Source organism: Oryctolagus cuniculus, chromosome 10, assembly GCF_964237555.1.
Source record: "Oryctolagus cuniculus chromosome 10, mOryCun1.1, whole genome shotgun sequence".
Lineage (NCBI taxonomy): Eukaryota > Metazoa > Chordata > Mammalia > Lagomorpha > Leporidae > Oryctolagus > Oryctolagus cuniculus.
Window position 1 is genome coordinate 55,532,217 of NC_091441.1, and position 20,558 is coordinate 55,552,774.

A 20,558-nucleotide genomic window follows, 5' to 3' on the forward strand; every position below is an offset into this window, starting at 1 on the left:
CAGTGTCTCCTTCCCAGGGCTGTGTCACAGTGTTTTTTGTTTTCTGTTGTTTTTTTTTTAATTTTATTTATTTATTTTTATTTGACAGATAGAGTTAGACAGTGAGAGAGAGAGACAGAGAGAAAGGTCTTCCTTCCATTGATTCACCCCCCAAATGGCTGCTATGGCTGGAGATACACTGATCCAAAGCCAGGAGCCAGGTGCTTCTTCCCAGTATCCCACGCAGGTGCAGGCACCCAAGTACTTGGGCCATCCTCCACTGCCTTCCTGGGCCACAGCAGAGAGCTGGACTGGAAGAGGAGCAACTGGGACTAGACCCAGGCTTCCATATGGGATGCCTGCGCCACAGGAGGAGGATTAACCAAGTGAGCCATGGCGCTAGCCCCCTTAATTTTATTTTTTTAAAGATTTTATTTATTATTTTTGAGAGGTAGAGTTACAGACAATGAAAGAGAGAGATAACTATCTTCTGTCTGCTGGTTCACTCCCCAAACAGCTGCAACAGCCGGAGCTTCGCTGATCGGAAGCCAGGGGCCAGGAGCTTCTTCTGGGTCTACCATTTTGGTGCAGGGTCCCAAGGACTTGGGCCATCATATACTGCTCTCCTAGACCACAGCAGAGAGCTGGATTGGAAGAGGAGCAGTCGGGACTAGAACCAGTGCCCATATGGGATGCCAGCCCCGCAGGCGGAGGATTAACCCACTGCGCCACGGTACCGGCCCCTTGTCACAGTGTTCTCTGCTGCCAACAGAGCTATTGCCTTGATGCTGCTCAAAAACTGTCAATAGCTCCCCTGACTACAGAGCAGAATGCAACACCTTTTGTGACCTCATTCTCCATTTTGAACCAAAAATAGTGAGCAAAGAAATCAACTTGCAAGCCCCAATGGTGCCATGTCCTTCCTTGCCTTGGTGCCACCTTTAAAGAAACGTCTTTGATTATCTCCCTTCCCCCACACCTTGCCCAAGTTACCCTCACCTCCCTCTGTTTCTTTTGGCTTCCCCGTTGTATTGCCATTGGCAAGCAGACAGGGATTGCACCATCATTTTTTTCTCAACCTTCCCCATCACTTGACTCAGAACCTGACACACAAAAAGTGCTTAAATTGTTAAAGTTCCAAGACTTTTGGAGCCACTTCACCTTGGTTGCTTGAAATCAACCATGGTAGGAGTATTTACAGCATGGAGATTGGCAAATACTTACAATATGGGGCTTTCTTCCTTTCTTCCTTCCTTTCTTTCTTTTTCGAAAGATCCCTCTTTTTTTTTTTAAGAAAGACTTATTTTATTTATTTGAAAGGCAGAGTTATGGAGAGAGGGAGGGAAAGACAGAGAGAGAGAAAGAGAAGGAGAGATCTATTTGCTGGATCACTACCCTAACCACCCAGTGGCGAGGGCTGGGCCAGATAGAGCCTTCTTAAACATGTACCAGCATACTACTGATTATATAAATAATACAAAAATATGATAAAATCAATTTTCCTCTTTAGTATCCCACACCTAGGGGCAGGCCTTGTGGCACAGCAGGTTAAGCCACTGCTTGCAACGCCAGCATCCCATATCAGGGAGCATGTTCAAGAGCCAGCTGCTCCACTGCCAATCCAGCTCCTTGCTAATGTGCCTGGGAAAACAGCAGAAGGTCTTCTTGGTCCCTGCCATCCATGAGGAAGGTCAGGATGGAGTTCCTGGCTCTTGGTATTAGCCTTGCCCGCACCTGGCTGTTGTGACCATTTGGGAAATGGACAAGCAGATGGAAGATTTCTCTCCCTCTCCCCCCTCCTGTCTTCTCTTTCTCCTCTCTCCTCTTCTCTTCCCCTTCCCCCCTCTCCCCTCCCCACCTTTTCCCCTCTCTCTCTCTCTCCCATTTGTTTTGCCTTTCAAATAAATAATTCTTAAAAACAAAACACATTCCATAGCCAATCCCATTCTATTCCCCAGAGGCAATTTGGTGTGTCTTCCAGACTTCCTTTCACATGTTTTAGATGCTATATCTGCTGAATTTAAAGCCTGCCAGCCCATTTGTTGCCTCTGATTCATGAAGCCCTCTCAGATGACTGCTGTTGTCACTATCAGGACTGTTGTCACCATCAGGACTGTCCTCTGCCCCGTATCAGCACTGACTACATCAGTGTTGCCTTTTGTGTGTCTCATGTCTGTGAGATTCTCAGTTGTTTGGAGAAAAGTGCCATTCATTTTGAAATGCCTGCATATCCTCCAAGTAGACCCTCAAGCATGTAGTTGGTCTAATTCTTTAATCCAAAACCCACTAGGAATCATCCATTGCCATTGGAATATACCTCTAGACATGAATATGTGTCAATAAAAAGTTAGTTTGCGGGAGCCAGCGCTGTGGCACAGTGGCTTAACACCCTGGCCTGAAGTGCGGGCATCCCATATGGGTGCCGGTTTGAGACCTGGCTGCTCCACTTCCGATCCAGCTCTCTGCTATAGCCTGGATAGCAGTAGAAGATGGCCCAAGTCCTTAGGCCCCTGCACCCACGTGGGAGACCAGGAAGAAGCTCCTGGCTCCTGGCTTCAGATTGGCGCAGCTCCGGCCATTGTGGCCAACTGGGGAGTGAACCATCAGATGGAAGACCTCTCTCTCTCTCTCTCTCTCTCTCTCTCTGCCTCTCCTTTCTCTGTGTAACTCTGACTTTCAAATAAATAAACAAATCTTTTTTAAAAAAAATTAGATTGTGGTTTTCTTGATGTTTTGCAAGTGTTTCAAGGTGCTGAAGTGCCACAGTCAGAAATACAAAAGACAGGGGAACAATCTATGGTTTGATATGTCGGCACCTCTCTCTCCCTCTCTCGCTCTCTTTTTTTTTTTTTTTTAAGTTTTATTCAATTATTTACAGGCAGAGTTACATAGAGAAGGGGAGAGAGAGAGAGAGAGAGAGAGAGATATCTTCCATCCACTAGTTCGGTTCTCCAAATGGCCACAACGGCTAGAACTGGGCCATGCCGAAGCCAGGAGTCAGGGGCTTCTTCCAGTTCTTCCATGTGGGTGCAAGGGCCTAAGCACTTGGGCCATCCTCTGCTGGTTTCTCAGGCACATTAGCAGGGAACTGGATCGGGAATGGAGCAGTTGGGACATGAACCTGAGCCCATAGAGTTGCTAGTGCTGCAGGCACAGTGCCAGCCCCATTAGCATAGCTTTAGGTAGGTAAAAGCCCTGGTCACTTCAATGCCACTGTAGCACCCTGAAGCCATGTATGAGAGAGAATCCTCCTGCTACAGGAAAGCATTCTCATGCTAACAAAGCACTTTACGCTAAGGCAGCCCTTCCCGTGGGTGTGGACCACGCCATCAACCTACAATACCCGAGACACCACGAGAGTCTGAGGGCTACCGCGGGTCCCCAAGCTTGGCTGCAGACCCACGATTCCCAAGCGGAGAAAGGGTGGTCTCTGATGAATCCAGTGCAAGTAAGTTTCCCCATAATCCCAGAAGCAGAAAGAGTGGGTGTTCTACTAGCAACCCCTGCCCCATCCTCTGCCACTGCTCCCACAGGGAGGCCACCCACTATCTTATCTGAAGAACATGAAGAAAAAGGCTGTAGTATATTGATATTGAAACAAATCAAGCAAGCGAAACTAGCCCTTTGTACAGATGAACAAAATGTAGGCATCTGAAGAGCGGTTATAAAGGTCGTGGCTTCTGGTCCTTCTGAGTGAAAAAGTTAAAGCAAACACAGGTTCACATGGAAGAGCTTGGTCCCTTTGACTGCAATATGGAAAATCCTGCCCCCGAGGTGAGAGGCTTCGGCCACACCTGCCCTGCACCCTCAATCCCTTCAGAGCCATTGGGAAAAGTCAGGAGATGCTCTCCTCCTTGGAAGGAGAAATGAGTCCCGCCTCTTCCTCACATCTCACCTGTCTGCCTTCGCCTCTTTTCAAATAAGTCGGGAGGGAATATTCGTTCCCTTTTATTCCAACTTCATTTGTAACCATTCAGGGTAATTATACTTCAAGGCTCCCTTCTAGGATTCCAGGAAACAGGAGGTGAGTGACTGCTCAAGGACAGAGTCCCTAAGAGCCCGGCTGACTGCAGGGAGTCCCCACAGACGCTTTATCAGGGCCAGGAATGATGATCCCTGAAAGATTCTAACTCAGTGACCCAGCTTGGTCTTCAGGCAAGATGCCTGGCAGCCACCAGCCCTGGCAAACATTTTACCTTTCCTTCCCGAAGAAACATGGGCTGGGCAATCCTCTTACTAATTTCAGAAAAGACTTTTTTTCCCCTGTTTTTTAAATGTATTTAAAAGGCAGAGTTACAGAGAGAGAAGGAGTGACAGAGAGATCTTCCATCCACTGGTTCACTCCCCAAATGGCCATTATGACCAGGGCTGGGTCAGGTCAAAGCCAGGAGCTGGTAGCCAGGAGCCAGGAGCTTCTCTTGGGTCCCCCATGTGGGTTCAGGGACTCACTTGGGCCATCCCCCGCTGCTTCCCCAGGCGTATTAGCAGGGAGCTGGGTCGGAAGTGGAGCAGCCCATCAGGGACGGATCTCACTGCGCTGTGGGCCTGGATCGCTACTCAGAGCCATGACAGTCCTGCCAAATGCAGGGCCCTTCAGCCCGTGGGGACCAGAGCTGGGACTTTTGGAGTTACTCCAGCTTTGAGCTGCCATTCCCCAAATCCATGGGTCAAGTCCCCATGCTTTCACCCGTGCCCAAGATGCATTTCCATGGAATACCACCATCACTAAGAGGCCTGATGTCCAATAAGGAAACAGCTCAGTCTGCCCCCATAGGCCATCTTACAACTCTTTGTTTGTTTGTTTTATGGTTTTCCTTTCCCAATAAGCCATGAGCAGCTAGAACGCAAGAGGTGGGACTCACCTGTTTCCTGGTATCCAAAGGCTATCGTAGCACCTAGCACATAGTGGGCACTCAATAAGTAAATGTCTGTGTACTATTCTTTCAACTGTTATGAAAGCAGGGAAAGTTCTGAGAAAGAAAAAAAAGGTTGCAGAAAAATGATTAACTGAAAGGAGATTCCATCCAGTACTTAGGAAGTTGAGGGTGATGACTTTGTCCTCCTAGTCCTGCCGGGATCTGAAAGCCCTTTGGAGTGTTGACAGGTGAGTCTGTGAGTGCGCACTGGAGGGAGAAGGGGCCTGATTACTGGAGCACCTTAGCCCTGGGGTTAGCTCTTTGCTCCCTTGCCTGCCATCCTGACTGCCCCAAGAGAGCCCTGAGTGAGGTTTCTGGAGAGCCAAAGTCCAAAATCCAGAACTCTACCCACCCAACAACTTGACACGTGGCTGGCACCAATCCCCTGAGAAGTATTCTCTGGAGATTTCCAATCAGCACACCAACTCCACAGGGCAGGGCAGGGGCGAGGGGTTCTCTCTAGATTTCTAGGGATCATTTTCTCAGGTTCAGACCCCTCTCCTGCTTGGCTGTCAAGATCTTCTTCCCACACTCATGCAAGGCCTTGATCTGCCCATCCAGTTACCTTGAAGTTGGAGGCCGGAAATACTTGAATTGTTTTTCTTTTGAGAAAGTCAGAGCTCACAGTATGGTAGCCCTTCAGATCTGTGGGTTCTTTAGCTGTGGATTCTACCAACCATGGATCAAAAATATCCAGAAACAATCACTGCATCTCTACCGACCATGCACAGACTTGTTTTTCTTGCCATTGCTCCCTAAACAATACAGTACAGCAGCAGTTTGCATGCCTTTTACATGACATTAGGTGTCAAACAATCTAGAGAAGATTTAAGTATGTGGGAGGATGTGAGTAGGCCATATGCAAACATTACAACATTTTTATGGAAGGGACTTGAGCATCAATGGATTTTGATATCCAACCAGAGTCCCGGAACCAATTTCCTTGCAGATATTGAAGGAGGACTATACATCTTTATTCACACCTTAGAAATCTTCAGTTCTAGGACAGGTGCTGTGGCATAGCAGGGCAAGCCTTCACCTGTGATACAGCACTGGTTGGAGTCTTGGCTACCCCACTTCCAATCCAACTCCCTGCTAATGCACCTGGGAAAGCAGCAGAGAATGGCCCAAGTGCTTGGGTCCTAGTACCCATGTGGAAGACTCGGAAGAAACTCCTGACCCCTGGACCAGCCCTGGCTGTTGAGGCCATTTGGGAAGTGAACCAGTGCATGGAAGATCTCTTCTCTCTCTCTCTCTCTCTCTCTCTCTCTCTCTCTGTAACTCTGCCTTTCAAATAAATAAATATATATTTAAAAAATTTAAAACATCCCCTTCTCTTTCACACAATATCAACATAAGACCTTGTCCTACCATCCTGGCCTTCACCACACCCCCAAGCAAATTCCTAATGTCGCTCCCTCCCTCAAACAGGGGCCTTTCTTTGTTGGCTGTCAACAGTCCCAGAGGAACCCTGTAGGACTCCGAGTGCTTACCTCGAGAATTCTCAGCCAATAAAATTATTAACTGTTGTGTATTGAGCTCTAATAGCCTGCCATTCTCTAAGTACTACTATTAATAACAGTATTACATATTTACTTAGCACGGTATTTGTTTAGTGCTATCTACATTTCCTCATTGAATCCTAATATAGATTGTTCCTGGTAAGTGTTATCTTTGTTCTACACGTAAGAAAACTGAGGCATAGACAAGCCAGAAAATGGTAGAACCAAATTGAAACCACGTCTCTGACTCCAAAATTGCACTCTTTGTACGTTGTGTTAAAATGTCTTCTCCTAATTTTAGTTTAATTCATGGTGCAATGAGTAACTTGAGTTTTAAAATAGTACTGAAAAGTGGGCAAACTTTAACTCCCTAAAAGGGTGGGATTTCAGTTCCCTTCAGAAACGCCACACTCTCCTAAAGGGGGTGAGGACTGCCAAGCTGCCCCCAAGAACTCCAGGACTGTCAGATGCTGGGGGCAAGGGCTGAAGGCAATCCTAGCATTTCTGCCCCCAAAGCTATGGGCATAAGGATGCCTGGGAGGCTTCAAGAATGGGTTTGAGAACAAGATCACTCAAGGTCTCCTCCCAGCTCTGACATTTCCTCTGTGACCTCAGTTACAACGTTTGGTTTTCTTTATTTCTTTTTTCCTTTTTTATTCGAAAGTCAGAGTTACACAGAGAGGAGAGGCAGAGAGAGAGAAAGAGAAAAAGAGAGAGAGAGAGAGAGAGAGAGAGAGAGAGAGAGAGAGAGAGAGACGGGTCTTCCATCTGCTGGTTCACTCCCCAGTTGGCCACAATGGCCGGAGCTGTGCCGATCTGAAGCCAGGAGCCAGGAGCTCCCTCCGGGTCTCCCACGTGGGTGCAGGGGTCCAAAGACTTGGGCCATCTTGTACTGCTTTCCCAGGCCATAGCAGAGAGCTGGATTGGAAGAGGAGCAGAATGGACTGAACCAGTGCCCATATGGGATGCCGGCTCTGCAGGCAGAGGTTTTACCCACTGTGCCACAACGTCAGCCCTGCAACCATGATTTTTTAAAATCTGAATTTTTTTTTTAAAGATTTACTTTTTATTTAAAAGGCAGAGTTACAGAGAATCAGAGAGAGGAAGAGACAGAGAGAGGTCTTCCATCCACTGGTTCACTCTCCAAATGGCCGCAATGGCCAGGGCCAGGCAAGGCTAAAGCCAGGAACCAGGAACTTCATCCAGATCCCCCACACGGGTGCAGGGGATCAAGCATTTGGGTCATTTTCCGCTGCTTTCCTAGGAGCACTAGCAGAGAGTTAGATCAGAACTGGAGCATCCGGGAGTTGAACCAGGGCCCCATATGGGATGCCGGTGAGCTGGCAGTGGCTTAATCCACTGAGTCAAGTGCTAGCCCCCCACCATCTGAATTTTATCAAGCTTTAAGATCTATTAATTTATAGGAAAAATGGGGCCAAGATGAACATGTACGCTAGATTATAAGAATTCTCTAGGACTAACAACCACTTTCTTCTACGTTATCCACAACAATAAATTTGAACTTATTGTTCAATGTGGCACAGCAGGTTAAGCCACCATCTGCAGTGCCAGCATCCCACATGGGCACCAGTTGGAGTCCCAGCTACTTCACTTCCAATCCAGCTCCCTGCTGATGCACCTGGGAGGGCAGCAGAGGATGGCCCAAGCCCTTGGGCCCCTGCACCCACATGGGAGACCTGGAAGCAACTCCTGGTTTCTAGCTTTGGCCTGCCCTAGCTCTGGCTGTTTTAGCCATCTGGGGAGTGAACCAAGGGATGGAAGATCTCTCTGTCTCTGTCTCTCTCTCTCTGTAACTCTGACTTTCTTTTTTTCTTTTTTTTTTTAAGATTTATTTATTTATTTGAAAGTCAGAGTTATACAGAGAGAGGAGAGGCAGAGAGAGAGAGAGGTCCTCCATCAGATGGTTCACTCCCCAGTTGGCCGCAACAGCCAGAGCTGTGCTGATCTGAAGCCAGGAGTTAGAATCCTCCTCCAGTTCTCCCACGCTGGTGCAGGGGCCCAAGGACCTGGGCCATCTTCCACTGCCTTCCCAGGCTTTCAAATAAATAAATAGATATTTTTTAAAAATAGCTTAAAAAACAACTTACATTTGTAAGACAATTAGGAGAGACTGCATGTTAGCTGGGTATGGGATGTCTTTCAGATGCATGCTGAAATATTTACAAATAAATTTTATTTCTGAGACAGGATTAGAACCAAAAAGGAGTGAACTGATTCCTCAAATGTCTGGGTAAACACAGGCATTTTTAAAGCTAGTCAACATTATTTGTGTAAAAAACATTCTGCAGACAAACATAAAGAAGGCATTTTCAGAAAATGTAGCACAGAGGACCTGCACAATGAAATACCAGTTTTGACAAGTCAAGTGACTCAGGATTAAAGAGGCAGGAGAAAATGGTGCTAGTGAAACGTCAGTGAAGTTAGTTCACATTGGTGGTAGGAGTGTATACTGGGGCAGTCCTTTTAGAGGGCACTTTGATAACATATATTAAGGGTTAAAAATCTCTGTATTCTAACCCAGTTACTCCACATCTGGAAATAATTTGAACTATAGAAAAAAGTTATGCACTAAGATATTCATTGCAAGCATTTTAATAGTATCCCTAAATTTAAAATTATTCAGTCTTGCTTGAGAAAGGTTTGCAAATTTCTGTCCTATGTTGAACATAAGAAATTATATTTATGATGAATTTTTAATAACAGGAAATATGCTTTTTATGTTAAGTGAAATACAGTGAATACAATATTTTATAAGGTTTATAAGTATATATTTTACTTATACTATTTGTTTCACATTTAAAATCATATATTATATAAAAGCATATGGTATAGACATTTTTTCTCCATCATTTGTGAAAAAATACTAAGCTCTACACAAGCATTATGTAAACAGTATCTTCTTCATTAAATGGCATTTTCTAGAATGGATTTTTCTTGATACTCATGCATACAGAAGAGTATGAAATCATGGGTTTATTGCTCAATAAATCTTAGCTAAAAGAACACAGCCGCGTATGGACTACCCAGAACAGAAAAATCAAACATTATTTACTACCCAAAAGCCTCCCTGTCCCCTCTCAGTCACTATCACTATCCAGCAAAAAGTAACCATTAGTCTAACTTCCATCACCATAAAAGAGTCTTGCCTAATTTTGAAAAACATAAATGGAGCCATACAGCATGTGCTTTTCAATGTCTGTCAGCTTTTGCCAAGTGCTCTGTTTGTGAAATTCATCCATATTGCTGTGTTGGGCGATTGTTCGTCTTGCTATATAGTATTCCATCGTATAAATGCAGCATATTCATCTAGTCTAGTGTCCATGGGCATTTTACTATTCCTAGTCACTGGCTGTTACAAGTAGTGCTACAGTGAACATACTTCTAATGTTGCTGCAAATTTCTGTTGGACTTAAGTCTGGGAGAAGAGCTGTTAAGTGCCTGTGTTCATTTTTAGTAAATCCTGTCCAGCAGTTTTCCCCAGAGAGCTGTGCCAATGTATTCTCTATGAGAGGTCTGTAACGTGTGCCAGTTGCTTTACATCATCACCAACACTTGGTGCTGTCAGTCACTTTAATTGTTGTCAGTCTGGCAGGTAAGCAGTAGCACGTTATCTTCATTGCAATCTCATTTTCTTCAGGATTAAGAAAGTGCGTTTGTATGTTTCCTGGCCTTTTGGATATCATTTTTAGTGATTTTCCCACTCAAATCTTTTTCTCATTTTTCTGTTAGGTTGTCTTTTTGTTATCAATTGGTAAGAACGTTCTAATATTCTGGATACAAGCCCTTTATCAGATGCTTTTACTGCAGATATTTTCTCCCCAGTTACTTGTCTGTGTCTTCCTTTTCACTTTCCTCATTTTGTCTCTTATTATCTTATTATGTTTCTTAATATCATTATATGGAGAAAAAGCGTAAATAATCTCAAAATACCACTCCTGATTTTTTTAAGGATTTAGTTATTTATTTTTAAGGATTTATTTATTTTTATTTGAAAGGCAGAATTACAGAGAGAGGAAGAGAAACAGAGATTTTCCATCTGCTGGTCCACTCCTAAAATGGCCACGAGGCCCAGGAATGCGCCAGGCCAAAACCAGGAGCCAGGAGTTCCATCCAGGTCTCCCATGTGGGTGCAGGGACCCAAGCACTTGAGCTATCTTCTGCTGCTTTCCCAGCCACATTAGCAGTGAGCTGGGTCAGAAGTGGAGCAGCCAAGTCTTGAACCAGAGTCTATAAGGGATGCCAGCATCACAGAGAGAGGTTTAACCAGCTCCACCACAGAGCCAGCCCCACTCTTGATGGTTACAAATATATGTGACATATATATGTGACATTTTCTCTTATTTTTACTTCTTAATATCTTCCTAAATTTTAATTTCTTATTGTTAAATTATAAGATTTATACTGAAAGTAATTATACTGGACTCTAATTATTAAATCATGAAATGTTAATAATGATAATAAATTATAAGAAGGAAAACTCAGGAAAAAAATCCAATTTTTTCTACTTGAAATGAAGAAGGAGTTTTTAATGTTATTAGAAACTAAGAATAAGGCCAAAGTTGCCCTGGAAAATCCTTAGGAGATAATACTGGGAACTGCAAGAGAGAAGCTCCGGGGAGAACTGGTAGCTGCCTAAGGAGACTGGCGTGCTCCTGGCTTCCTGCATTTTCCCTCAAGGGGAGGCTCATACAAGGGTCTCCAACAAGTTTGTGCAAAAATAGGATGAAGCTGAGGGGTAGGCACTTGGCCTAAGCATTAACATTCCCATTTCCCATATCAGAGTGACTGGATTCCCTTCCCACCTCCAGCTCCTGACTCCAACTCCTCCCTAACAGAGAGCCTGGGAGGCTGCGAAGGCTCAGGTACCGGGTTCCTGCCACTCATGTGGGAGACTTGGACTGACTTCCCGGCTCCCGCTTTACCCACCCTAGTCCTGGCCATTATGGGCATTTGGGGAGTGGACCAGCAGGTGGGAGCGTTCTCTGTCTCTGCACTCAAATAATTTTTTAAAAGATAAATTTATTTTGGTGCAAAAATTTTTTGAAATCCATACGTAGTTGTATCATAATATGCATTTCCTATAAATTTTTTGAAGACCCCTTCTTATACATGAATTTCAAATATTTTTCTGCATCAAAATTTACTGATTTTCTTAAATATTTATTTTATTTGAAAGTCAGAGTTACAGGGGAGGACAGGGATATATATATATATATAGAATAGAGAGATCTTCTACCGCTGGTTCACTCCCCAGATGGCCACAACGGTCAGAGCTGGGCCGAAGCCAGAAGCCTGGAGCTTCTCCAGGTCTCCCATGTGGGTGTAGGGGCTCCTCCATTGCTCTCCTAGGCACATTAGCAGGGAGCTAGATCAGAAGTGGGACAGCCAGGAATTGAACCAGTGCCTATATACGTCAGCATTATAGGCGGCAGCTTCACCTGTTACACTACGCCAGCCTCAACTGATTTTTTAATTCTATTGTTTCACAAACTTGTTTTTCTTTAAAGATTTATTTAGTTTTGAAATCTTGGGGTGGGTGGGGGAGAGAGAGAGAGAGAAAGAGAGAGAGAGAAAGAGAGAGAGAGGTCTTCCATCCACTAATTCACTCCCCCCAAATGACCACAACAGCCAGGGCTGAGCCAGGTGGAAGCTAGGAGCCAGGAACTCCTTCTGGGTCTCCCACATGGGTGGCAGAAACTCAGGTACTTGAGCCATCATTGGCTGCTTCCCAGGCTCATTAACAGGGAGCTAGATCAGAAGTAGAGTAGCCCAGACTGGAATGGTTGCTCCAGTGTGGATGCTGGCGTCACAAGCAGCAGCTTACCCAGCGGCGCTACAATGCCCATCACCTCACAAACGTTCTGAAGTGCCCATGCGTTACCCATCAGTCCCGTGGCCTCACTCACCATGACAGGAAGGTGTTTCGGGAAGCATCTGAATTGCTGTCTCCTTGGAACCAGAAGAGCAAAACGGAGTCGCAGCCTGCGGGGAAGCCACCAGGAGCCTTGAAGTTGCTGGTCCAAACACAGGACAAAGCCATTAGGCAAGGTCATTAGTATTAGAGTTCTTAATTGAACATGAGACTGAATTTCAAATAATTTAGCTACCATGTGTACTTTCGGTTTTCTTTCCTGAAAGGAATTAGACAGTCTGATTATGAGGAGGAAACTGGTGGAAATGGAAACTCTCTGGATTTGTGGTATGCCACACTGTTCCATTAGGGGTGATTTTTACTAATGTTAATCATTCCCGCTTGTGTCTGGCCAAGGCCCTGCTTCCTTCCTGGACCATTCCTAAAAGGTATTTGTATTTCTTCTTAGGGATGGAGCTGCATTGTGGGGACCCAATTATTTTCCTACATTACTTCATAACTCCAGGAACATAGCCTTGGCCTGGAAAATCTTTTTTTTTTTTTTTTTTTTTGAAATGTAACCATATGACATGATGGAGTTTTGGAAATCATGTTGCTGACTGTGAAGAAATATGTTTTGTTCTATTTCCCCCCTTAAACACTCAGAAGGGCTCATGGATTTCTTTGGCAAATACTTCCAGCCATCTAAATCCATAACCTCCAACTGTAACGCAGAGAGCAAACACAACTTCCCTCGAACAATGCCCAGAGCTCCTTAACAACACTCAATTTTGTCCCCTAAGTGTATTAACACATCTTCCTAATTATTCAGGTGGTGGACACTGTTGCATAGTGGGTAAAGCCGCTGCCTGCAGTGCCGGCATCCCTTATGGGTGCCAGTTCAAGTCCTGGCTGCTCCACTTACGATCCAGTTTTCTGCTATGGTCTGGGAAAGCAACAGAAGCCTGCATGGGAGACCTGGAAGAAGCTCCAGGCTGCTGGCTTGAGATCAGCCCAGCTCCAGCAGTAGTGGCCATCTGGGGAGTGAACCGGTGGATGGAAGACCTCTCTCTCTCTGTCTGTCTCTCTCTCTTTCTCTCTCTCTGCCTCTCTGTAACTCTGCCTTCCAATTAAATAAACCTAGAAAGAAAAAGAGAAAGAAAGGAAGGAAGGAAGGAAGGAAGGGAGAGAGAAAGAAAAGAAAAGAAAAAAGAAAAGGAAAGAAAGGAAAAGAAAAGAAAAGAAAAGAAAAGAAAAGAAAAGAAAAGAAAAGAAAAGAAAAGAAAAGAAAAGAAAAGAAAAGAAAAGAAAAGAAAAGAAAATATTGAACTTGGAAAATGTTTGAGAAAGACCCAGGATGCCCGCTCAGCTGGAACCGGACAGAGTCTCACATATCTCCCACCACATCTCTGACCCCACCTGACACAGGTAAAGGTGAACGCCCTCCCTACAGGTGCTGTACAGGCATTTCAGGAACATAGCACCTGTGCCTGGACCTGAATCTTGTCCCCGGCTGCCTGTCCCAGTGGAGTTGCTCCCAGGACCAGGAGCAGCTCACCCGCCTGTCCCTGTCCCACCCCTCATGTTAGCCTGATGAAACCCTTCCTTCCTATTTAAATATTCACAAAGTACAGATGTCAGGGGCTGGAAAGTCATGTGACCCTTGCAGCTTCTGCAACCCTTTTACACTCCTTACTAAAGTCCACTCTGATGTTTGTTTTGTCTTGTTTTTGTATGTTTTGATTTTTTTTTTTTTTTTGAAATTACAATATCCCCATAACTGGCTAGAAATGAAACCCTGTTTGCCTCAGCTAGCCCTGGAGGACAGAGTTATGACCTGTCTTCCCTATGCCTTAAACCTAAATGTTTCTAAGCATCCTACACTTTTCTTCTTCTTCATTTTTTTAAAGATTTATTTATTTATTTGAAAATCAGAGTTACACAGAGATAGGAGAGGCAGACAGAGAGAGAGGTCTTCCATCTGATGGTTCACTCCCCAGTTGGCAGAAACGGCTGGAGCTGCACTGATCCGAAGCCAGGAGCCAGGAGCCAGGAGCCAGGAGCTTCTTCCGGGTCTCCCTCACGGGTGCAGGGGCCCAAGCACTTGGGCCATCCTCCACTGCCCTCCTGGGCCACAGCAGAAAGCTGGATTGGAAGTAGAGCTGCCAGGTCTTGAACTGGCACCCATATGGGATGCCATCGCTTCAGATCAGGGCGTTAACCCGCTGCACCACAGCGCTGGACCCACGTCCTACACTTTTCAAAGTCATGTGAGTACTGGCCGCAATGACAGCACGCAGTTTGTCACTCAGGTTTTCCTTTACAACCTTACCACTGCCAGAACAGCCGCCCAGTGACATTCACTCCGATGGATGACACTCAGGTAGGTCTTAGAGTAAATATGCCCACAGCCATCTGAGAAAGGGCCCCATGGGTTCTCCTCGGGTTCTGCCTTCTCAAGCAGGTAAAGCTCCACTTGGGAATAATCTACAAGCTGTACAGAAAATGCCAGGTGGGAGGGCTGTCCTTCTCCCCTCTGCTTTCATGGCCCTACTCCTGGAGAAAACCTGCCTGATCTTGGCTAACTCACCTGCTATCTTTTTACTGTTTAGATATGTTAATACTTTTCTTTCATTCTCTCATGTAAATCAAGGAGGGCTCAATGTTCCAGATAACTGTAGATAAAATATCAGATAGCTGTAGATGAAGCAAGTGTGGCAGCAGTCCCTGCAAGGTGAGCCACAGCCTGGGGAGGAAAGGCTGCCCCAGGGCAGTCATGCATGGCAGACGTGTGGGGAGATTCTTAGCGTGTTTCTCCAGCAGGTGCCTGCACACCTATGGTGCTAACTAACCAGGGACCTTTAAATCCTCAGCAGAAATTGCAACCATTGGGAACACACACCTGGAGAGAAGTCAATTTGATTTATACTACGCATCCCAGACATGTCTGTAACACTCTAACAATCTAGTCACTCCTATTTGTTGATAGAAAAATATGCCAAACCCTATTTTTGTTAAAAAAAAAAAAAAAACCAAAATGGTTTTTTAAAGAGTTATTTATTTGTGGCACAGTGGGTTAAGCCACTGCCTGTGATGCTGGCATCTCATATGGGCGCCAGTTCACATCCTGGCTGCTCCACTTCTGATCCAGCTTTCTGCTAACGCACCTGGGAAAACAGCAGAAGAAGGTCCAAGTGCTTGGTCCCTGCCACCCACGTAGGGGACCCAAATGAAGCTCTTGGTTCCTGGCTTTGACTTGGCCCTGCCGCAGTCATTGCAGCCATTTGGAGAGTGAACCAGAGGATGGAAGATCTCTCTGTGTCTTTCTTCTTTCTCTGTCACTCTGCCTTCCAAATAAATAAAACATAATAAATCTTTTTTTAAAAGAGTTATTCATTTGTTTGTGTTGTTTGCTTGAAAAGCAGAGTGACAGAGAGGGAGAGCCCCAGAGACTCCTTCCATCTGCTGATTCACTCCTCAAATGCCCTCATCAGGCAAAGCCAGGAGACTGGAATATATTCTAGGTCTCCCACGAGGGTGACAGGCACCCAAGTTCTTGGACCATCCTCTGCTATTTTCCCAGGCACATTAGCAGGGAGCTGGATTGGAAGCAGAGGTGGACTCAATCCCAGGTGTTCCAATACATGATGTAGGCATCTCAAGCAGCAGCCTAACCTGCTGTACTACAACGCCTGTCCCCAAAATGCATTTTTAAATGTTGAAATACATATTGATACTGACAAGTAATTTATGGCTGAGTTTTACCTGGATGAACACTTAAAATGCTAGTAGGTGTGGTCACAACATTATATTATCTTCTCTCCCTGCCTGGGCCATGTCCATCTCAACTAATGACGAATATGAATTTTGTTGTACATAATATGATTCAGTCAATGTTTATTGAGAACTTACAAAGGCAATTTATTTTCTAAAATTATTTATTTATTTATTTTCATTTTATTTGAAAGGTTGGGAGATAGATAGGAAGAGATCTTACATGCACTGGTTCACTCCCTAAATGCTCACAATAGCCAGGACTGGGCCAAGCCAAAGCCAGGAGCCTGCAATTCCATCCAGGTCTCCCACATGGGTGGCAGGGACCCAGACAGTTGAGCATCACCACTGACTCCCAGGGTATGCATCAGCGGGAAGCTGATTGGAAGTAGAGTAGCTGGGTTTCAAATTGGGCACTCCCATATGGGATGCGGGCACCCCAAGCAGCAACTTAACCACTGCTCTAATGCCTGCTCTAGGCAAAAATTTCATATGTTCAAAACCCAGGTTAAAGAGCATTGGGCTTAACCCCATTTAAGGACATTAAGGACCAGAGAAATACCTGTGTCCCCTACCCACCTCCCTAGGCTATGGCATCTGTCCACATGCTGCCTGATCAGCAGGGGACATGAAGGACGGACCCAGTCCTCAGAACCGAGAAGATCCAAGTTCAAATCCTGCCCTACAACTCACTGCCTTCATGTAGCTTCTAAGGGGCCCAGACTCATCTGAAAATGAAGATAAAAAGTCTACATTTCAGGGTTGACAGGAGGCTGAAACATGATCATCTAGAATGCAAGGCACTCAAGAAATATGAGCTCCTTATGCTCTTCCTATACTTTCTTTTTCTTTTTTTTTTTTTTTTTTTAATTTTATTTATTTGAGAAGCAGAGCTACAGACAGAGAGAGGGAGAGTCAGGGAGAGAGGTTTCCCATCCTCTGGTTCACTCCCCAAATGGCCACAACTGCTGGAGCTGGGCCGATCCAAAGCCAGGAGCCAGGAGCTTTTCCCAGGTCTCCCACATGGGTGCAGGGGCCCAAGGACTTGGGCCATCTTCTACTGCTTTCCCAGGCCATAGCAGAGAGCTGGATAGGAAGTGGAGCAGCCAAGACTCAAACCAGTGCCCAGATGGGATTCTGGTGCCACAGGTAGAGGCTTAGCCTACTATGCCACAACTCAGCCCCTCCCCCCATTTTATTCTTTTAACATCACTATTCTTTGGGCTTTTTACCCAATGTGTTTTTTTTTTTTTTGAAACCTCATAAATATCTTTTTGAAATACTAAGAACTCCTAATAAAAATGACAAAATAAGGAAATCAAACTTTGGCTTACTATGAAATATGGAATTAGAATAATTCCTTGGAAATTTGGAGTCCTGGCCCCTTTGCCCCACTGCAGTGACCATCCTTATACACAGAGGGGTCTCCAGCCAATGTTCAAGTCCAGGATGGTCAAGGGCATTATGTGGTCCCCCTGTCTTGAACATGGGGGCTCTGTACACAGGAGGGCAGCAGCTTCAGACTTGACAGAATTTCTCTTCTCTGGTCACCAAGGATGTCTTGAGCCAAATGGGAACATTTTTCAAAAGATTTATTTATTTTTGAAAGTCAGGATTACAGAGAAGGGAGGAAAGACAGAGAGAAAGAGAGACACAGAGAGAGAGATCTTCCATCTGCTGGTTCACTCCCCAGATGGCCACAATGGCCATGGCTGAGCCAGGCTGAAGCCAGGAGGCCAGAGCTTCAGCTAGGTCTCTCATGTGGATGACAGGGTCCTAAACACTGGGGCCATCTTCTGTTGCTTTTCCCAGGCCATTAGCAGATAGTTGGATTGGAATTGGAGCAGCCGAGTTACAAACTGGCCCCAGATGGGAACTTTTAAATGCTGATGGTGGCCGGCGCCGCAGCTCACTAGGCTAATCCTCCGCCTAGCGGTGCCGGCACACCGGGTTCTAGTCCCGGTCAGGGCGCCGGATTCTGTCCCGGTTGCCCCCCTTCCAGGCCAGCTCTCTGCTGTGGCCCGGGAGTGCAGTGGAGAATGGCCCAAGTGCTTGGGCCCTGCACCCCATGGGAGACCAGGAGAAGCACCTGGCTCCTGCCATCGGATCAACGTGGTACGCCAGCCGCAGCGCACCAGCCGCAGCGGCCATTGGAGGGTGAACCAACGGCAAAAAGAAGACCTTTCTCTCTGTCTCTCTCTCTCACTGTCCACTCTGCCTGTAAAAAAAAAAAAATGCTGATGGTAAGTGGAGATGTGAAAGCACCAGATGAGAGTGACTGTCTCCCACCCCTCTCCACCCCATCACTGCTTCCTGCCAACACTCCCCCAACCACAAAAAGTGCACCCTTCTCCACTCCCTTGAAAGAGGTCCCACTAATGCATAAATATGAGGGTTCTTGGGGTGACACCAGGAGAGAACAAACCTGGAGAGATTTCAACCTGGGGCCATGCGGATGCTCTTCAACTTAGGATGGACATATTCCCTGACCCAACATCGTAAGTCAGAAATATCATAAAACACATTTAATACACCAAATCTAACAAATATCACAGCTTAGTAAGCCCACCTTAAATGCTCAGAACCCTTTCATTAGCCCATGGTTGAGTAAAATCATCCAACACAAAGCCTGTTTTATAATAAAGTGTTGGATATCTTGCATAATTTACTGAACACTGTACTGAAAGTGAGAAACACAGTGGTTGTATGGATATACTTTTGCACCATCATAAAATCAAAATCTTGGGCCAGCACTGTAGGGCAGCAGGTTAAGCCACCACCTGTGATGCCAACATGCCATATGGGCACCGGTTCAGAGTCCCAGACATTCTGCTTCTGATCCAGCTCCCTGCCAATGCACCCGGGAAGGCAGCAGAAGATGACTCATGTGCTTGGGTCCTTGCCACCCATGTGGAAGACCTGGATGGAGTTCCTAGCTCCTCACTTAGACCTGGCCAAGCCCCAACCACTGTGACTACTTGGAGAATGGGCCAGCTGATGGGCGATCTCACTTTCTCTATCTCTCCCCCTCTGTCATTCTGCCTTTAAATAAATTTTTTTAAAAATTTATTTTTAAATCCTGGGGCCAGTGTTGTAACACAGCAGGTTAAGCTACCTCCTGTAATACCAACATCCCATATGAGCACCGGCTCAAATCCTGGATGCTCTACTTCTGATCCAGCTCCCTACTAAAGTGTGTGGGAAAGCAGCAGAAGACGGCCCAGGTACTTGAGCCCCTGCACCCATGTGGGAGACTCGGATAGAGCTGCTGGCTTTGGCCTAGCCCAGCCCTAGCCCTTGTGGCCACTTGGGGAGTGAATCAGCTGATGGAAGATCTCTTTTCCTCTCTGTCTCTCTCTCACTATGTGTAACTCTGCCTGTCAAATAAATAAATAAATATTTTTTAGAAGAGATTCTTTAAAAACCTAAGTTGAACCATCGCAAGTCAGCCAGTGCTATACAGAAAAGCTTCACTCTTGGTCATCGACACTGAGCCATCTCTTGGCCTCCTACCTGAGCCTCCTCCTTGACCCTGAGGTCACCCCAAGCCAGGGACAGGTGCTCAGCAATCAGAAGAATCCGATTTCTGCTGGAAATTATAGAACCTTGAGTTAACTGGAAGTAGTACCAGAATAACTAGCAGGTGGGGTAGATAATAAAAATAAAATAAGCCGACCTATAAGATATGGATACAGTTTTAATAATATCTTTAGAAATTACTCTTTCTCCAGACCCATGCCATTGAAATATATAAATATATAAATATATCTAGGCTACCTGAGCATTTTCATGTTACCATCTTGGTTCCCCATCTTATTTTTACAGCCTTGCTGTGCTGTGTTTTGAATGAGTTTGTTAAGTCCCCTTCTGTACAATCAGAATATTGCGATGACTTTTTTTCCCCAGAAACTTTCGCAATGATTAAAAACAAAATCACATTGTTTCTAGCTTGTTCAAAATTAATAAATGAAAGCCTCATCATCTTAATGCCTTTTATTTGAAATCAAGATTAAACAAGTGATCCCCGAGGCTCTGCCCTTGAGCAAACATGGCTTCTAAGAGTGAGATGAATGACCCAATGCAACATTAAGTGTTCTTACCCACTCAATCAGACCAGATTGTTCTAGTTAAAAGGCATTTGAAGTTACACACACATTCACCTCTGTCAGTTCAATATACCTGCTTGTTTGAAAGCTTCAGTTAGGCCACCCAAAAGAAGGCACTGCAATTGGTGCAGAGGGCTTTGAGGAACAGAGAAAGGGGACCTGGAGGAATGGCTGTGAAGTGTTATCCCAGGGAAGGTGGCAGACACTGCCTCCATGCCTGCTATGCAGGACACCCACCCACCCCCACCCCACCCCACAAAAACCTCAGGGTCATGTGGGCTCTGCTGCTGCCTGGGCCTGTGCACCCACTCCGCCCTGCTCAGTGTGTCTTTGGCAGGTGTCCCTTCCTTACAGGAGCCGTGGCCTCTCCTTCACAGGTTACATGGGAAATTTACCCATGACCTTGAAG